The following is a 6,000-nucleotide window of genomic DNA, read 5'->3' as shown; positions in this document are numbered from 1 at the left end:
CCCCTAACCCTTAAACCCTAAACCCCAAACCCCAAACCCTAAAGTGGCACCCTAAAACCCCAAAGCCTAAAACCCTAAACCCTAAACCCCTAAACCCTAAACCCTAAAGTGGCACCCTAATTTAAATGCATTACAATATATTTACTCAAAAGAAAGGGGTTGCAGTTCTTTACAAATCACAAGCAAACCCCTAGCTTTGCTCCTTTCCCCGTCCACCATTGGATCCTTCGTCTAGACCTAAAATATTGAAAAGCATGGTTGAGTTGATGTTTTTCTCCACTTCTTGATCTCAAGCCTTTATATTCCACCTTTTACTCTCTTACGGTTGCCTCCTAAGTTCCATTATTTAAAGATGCCCCTCTCAGCTCAAAAAATAAGTCAAATAGGGTTTCTTTGCTTAAAAAATGAAACTCTACGATTTGGGTTTCTAACAGGTGCCACGACACTCCCATTTATGGTGACAGGAACCTAGAGAACAATTTTACATAACAATGCCATCAATGCTGTAGCACCTTTGCTGTTGTGCACTAACATCAGTTAGTCTTATAATAATTAATTTATGTCTCCCTCATTTCTTCTCTTTCTTGCTTTAGCTTTTCATGCCCAGCTATTAAAAATAAACACCACTTGCTTACTTCAATTTCAACAAACTTAAACCATTTCCTTGAAAATATTGCATTAAATCCCATATGATGAACTTAATTAACTTCTCTTTCTTTATGTAAGGAAATACTTTTTTTTCATTAATGACTCTCAAAAATATAACCAAAAATACCTTAATTAAAATTACGAATAGGAAGTCATCAGGCATCTTTGCATTGAAGATTTAGAGGCACTACCTCTATGGATCTCATTTTGAGCTCTATTGTGACTACAAGTTAAAGTATCCCATGATAGGTGAACATTGTGGCAGACACGTTGAATTGGAAATCAGCTCATGCTGCTCGGTTGATAAGACTAATAGTAGTTATGATGATTATTAACAATGAGTTTTTTCAAAAACTCAAGAATCACTAATTCAAGGATGAGTATACCCTGAAAGTGAGGGAAGATGTGGAAGAAGGTAGAATAGAGACCTTTCGATTGGACTTAAATGGGCTTGTGAGGTAAAGGATCAAATTTGTGTTTTAAAAGTTGGAGACCTAAGACTGATTATCATGGAAGCATACCCTAATGAGTACATTATACACCCCATGACCACCAAGATGCATCACGACCTTAAGCAGGAGTAGTAGTGGTTAGGCTTGAAAAGTAACATGACAAACTTTGTATCCTAATGTCAGACTTTTTAGAAGATGGACATCAAGCACCAATGACTACTAGAATGTCACAACCTTTAAAGGTACCAGAATGGAAGTATGATAATATCCTCATATACTTTGTGATGGGTTTGTTAAGGAAGTCAACAGGTCATGATGTCATTTAGGTCATTGTGGACTACTTCATTAAGTCTGCCCATTTCTTGGCTATCACAATCCCTTATCCATTAGAAAAGCTATCATAGCTCTATGTATGAGAGAACATGTGACTATATGGTACTTGAGAGCATAGTATCAGATAGGGACTCAAGGTTTATCTTGAACTTTAGGAGATCTCTACAAGATGCTATGGGTACTCAGTTGTAGTTTAACACCACCTACCATCCCTAAACCGATAAGCAAATTGTGTACTATCCAGATGTCGAAGGATATGTTAGGAGTTTACACACTAGAGTTGAAGGGGAACTGGGGTCACCATCTACCCTTGGCCAAATTTTCATACAACAATAATTACCATGCAAGTATCCAAATTGTGCCTTATGAGGCCTTGTCTAATTGTAAGTATTGCTTACCATTATGCAGGACAGAGTGTTCTAGTGTCATATCTAGTATACTGGATAACCTAAAAGATAAAATTCATCAAACAAAAGTTATTAGCCACTAAAAGTCATAAGAAAAGCTACGTTGATCATTGATAGAGGTTGTTGGAGTTTAAGATGCAAGAACATAACTTCATGAAAGTGACCCTGATCACTAACATCGAGAGAGCAATTAAGGCAAAGATGCTTGCCCCTAAGTACATCAACCCATTTGAGATCTTAAAGTGAATTAGGTCAATAGCCTATTGGATCGTGTTGCCCCCACACTTGTTTGGCATCCATGATGTTTTCAATATGTCTTAGTTTAAAAAGTATCAATTAAACCCATCCCACTTTATTAAACCTGAGGAAATAGAACTTCAAGAGAACTTAACTTTCCAAACCAGGTTGGAGCAGATAATTGATAGGAAAGGGAAATAATTAGGCAATGAGGCAATTAAACTAGATATGTTAATGTAGAGTGGGATAGGACGCCATATAGGAGACTTAATAATAAATGAGGCAAGACTTTCCTTACCTATTTTAGGTAGGTACAATTGTGTTGTAGACTAGTAGGTTGTTTTGATCTTTATTGGTTATTTATCATTTATTGTTGGTATGGCATTGTTTTGAATGCTTTACTCTTTTGCTTTATGTCATTGTGATTGTATTTGATTGTGTGAATTTTGAGAACAATATTCTTAAAAGGGGAGAATTGCAACATCCTCTTCCTTAAAGGAGCACTTGCATCTTGTTTGTAGCTATAGGAATGCTTTACAAAGGGTTAGAACACCTTGAAAAGGTCTTATAATAAGAAAGTAGAGGTTCGTCCATGTCTTACTCTGTACTCTGTCTACCTCTATAGGCAGATGTGGACTGTATTATTCACGTCTGCTATGACAATCACTGTATAAGTGTTTTTTAAGGTTTAAAATCATTCAAAACTATCCCCTACTTGTGAAATAAATCTCTCTCACTCACTCACTCAGAAGTTCAAAGTTCTTAAGGGTTTAAGGTGATTTTAAGACTCTAAATCACCAAAAGCATCCCTCCTTTACTCTCCTCTCTCCCTATTTTCTTAATTTTCCTGTATATTTCTTTGACTAGAAGCATGAATTTGGGTGTAGAAGGTTAGGATTGATCCATGAATAGGAATTTAAGATGTTTTTTCTAATTTTAAAAACCCTGAAGAACTTAATTTAAATACTATATGGTTAGATTCACGATTACTCGAGGCCATAGCTTCATAGAATTGTGATTTTCAGGGACTTGAGATTAGTTTAAGGCTAATAAAAAATTTAGATAGATGAATTAATTAGAATTCATAAAACGAGAAAAATACAGTTAAATAATTATAATGCAATCAATATGATTAAATTTAAGTCATATACGACACCTAAAATGTGTGCAAGTCTTGGAGGTTCTCTTTAGATTAGAGACCTCAGGTTCTTGTCTTAAACTCTAGCTAATTATTTTAAAGTTTATGTTGTTTGCATGTGTTGGTAGTCAACTATTTTCCTAAAGGAACTATTATTGAATATGGCTAATGAGGATGATTAGTGATTGCTAGTTTTAGAAAATAACTACAACTTAGTAGAGAGTAAATATACTTCCATAAATGAATTCCTGGGCTAAATATGATTAAATTTGAGTCATGCATAAACACCTTAATTGATATTGATAGGGAACTAAAGGACTAAATAAGTATAGTTATTGATAATGAATGATAAAAAGAAGTTAACGGAGATGTCTGGGATTAGAAAAAGGGTTATAAATCATAAATAGTTAGTAGAGTTAGATATTATGAATTACTTATGGCTACTAAATAGATCTTTAACTATTTGAGATGTTAAGAATTCTAGAGGTTCTAATTGAACTTTGAATTTGAATGTATGTGCACAAGACTTGGAGGTTCTCTTTTTTGTGTTAAACTTAAGCCTAGGTAACTAGGTTGAAGTTTAAGGTGTATGCATGTGTTGGTAAGCAATTGTTTTCCTAAAGGAACAATTATTGAATTTGGCTTATAAGCATGATTGAGTAAATATACTTCCATAAATAAATTCCTAGCTAGTTTAGGACTAATTACTATTGATTGAGTAGGGACTGGATAGAACCAATGAAAATATTATATTGTGAACTTGTAGCTATGCTGGACTAAACATGGCATAGAATCGATTATCACAAATCCGTAGAGAGAAACTAAATTGGACATACGATTGATATAATTAGACTAATTATGATTGTCATATTACTTATATCAGATTATAAATTGCATGATATGGAGTATTAAAGGTATTGGGTCATTTTATAAGAATAAAGTTGGTACATGATCACACTCTCATTAGGTAGCATCTATGTGCCTAAGCTGTCTCAGTCCTCTGGATAAGGTCAAGATAGGTTAGATTCCATTTATGGCACCCCAAGTGTTCAAAGAGGGGTAGGTCATGGTTCGGGTAAGAGCTTTAGGCCTTTAGCCATGCAACATCTCCTAATTAGAGAGTTAGGACCCCTAATCATAAGTTTTGTAACATCTAAGAAAATTAAGTGTGATTAGTTAACCTAATAAATGTGATTAATAAGTTAATGAGGTGTGTGGCCAAAGGAGCCTAATTGATGTAATTTATTGTAATTTTATCCCTATAAGTGGGTCTAAATCGATGGCAGGCCACCCAGGTATGGAAAAAGGAATAAAAAGTGAAAGTGTCATATATCGTGACATGTGGTGAATTTGCCATGACACACAAAGGCAGATTCAAAGGCAACGAGCCTCTTTGTGCCTTACGGTGCACGACCAAAAATCTGATTAAATCTATTTATGCTTTGTGTTTGAGAATAGAGAGGAGGAGAAGAGAAATCTAAGAACACATGAAGCTCTGTTAGGGCACACACATTAGGACCCTTAAAGGCAATTTTAAGCTTCTTAACACTTGAGGTAAATGTGATAAGCTTTCTTTTTCCTTTCTCTACGACATTTATAGATATTTAAATTAAGGTTTGGGTTGGAAGATTGATTTTTGGTCTATAGGAATTATGAATTCAATTCCATTGGATAAAATAGATATGATGGGAGTTGTTTTTGGTAGATAAACCCTACCTTGATGATTTTATTAAGAGTTTATTGGGTAAAGCCATTAATATGCGAAAATTGCCATTAATATAGTTGTTGGGAGAGTTGAGGCTCATTAATGGTGGTTTAAGACTCAATGGTAGTAATGTGAGTTAATGGAACTTAATGAACACATTGGGTATAAATGGGTAATAATTTATAAAATTGATAGAATAGATATGTGTAGATTGATGTTGATAAATCCCTAAGAGTGGGATTATGATGATATCCTTGTTTTATGATTGTAGTATGGTTTAATTTGACACCATTCAAGCTTGTATGAAGCTTTAAAAGTTGGTATTGTGAGGGGTAAACCTTTGACCTCTCAAAGTTTGAGGTAATTGAGGAAAGTTAATTTTATATAGTTAAATATTAAATGGCTATTTGTTGAAAATGGGTTGATGTGAATTAAGATTTATATTTTGAACCATTGGTGCAATTTAGCAACGTAATGAACTTGTAAAATAGTTTTAGAAAGGGTAACCTTACATTCCACCCAATTGTGATTTATAAATTTATTTTGGCATGTTATTGTGAAAGTAAAAATTGTGATGTGTAATGTGGAGTATTTAGAGTAATTAAATATGAGTATGTAAGTGTATATGACATGAGATGTTTGATTTAAATGCATAATTGTGTGAGTTGTGCATAGCATGATCATTGGCGGGAGTTCGCTTAGGAAGAGGAGTAGATTAATATGACATAAGATATTTGATTTAAATGCATAATTGTGTGAGTTGTGCATAGCATGATCATTAGCGGGAGTTCGCTTAGGAAGAGGAGTAGATTAATTTAAATCTACGTGATACCGGCAGTGACCGTTAGAATCACGAACTTGCCTTGACACCAACCATTGAAATCGGGAGGTAGCTCATTTCTCATAATTGATTCGGGACTTTCTAACTTATTTTATAAGAAACTTGAACCTAACTAATCTCTATCAGTTCATGAGGAAACTAGATTATAGATACGACACCTCATGGTTGTTATGAAAATTGTTTGCTATTTTGCATAAACAAGAATAATGTATGAATTCGTGTTTTTGAGGTATGTTTAA

The sequence above is a fragment of the Prosopis cineraria genome, unplaced genomic scaffold, assembly GCF_029017545.1.
Source record: "Prosopis cineraria cultivar Desert tree isolate PC_DT_omini unplaced genomic scaffold, ASM2901754v1 PC7, whole genome shotgun sequence".
Taxonomy (NCBI): Eukaryota; Viridiplantae; Streptophyta; class Magnoliopsida; order Fabales; family Fabaceae; genus Prosopis; species Prosopis cineraria.
The sequence above is the reverse complement of the archived record's forward strand: the minus strand, read 5'-3'. Positions refer to the sequence as shown.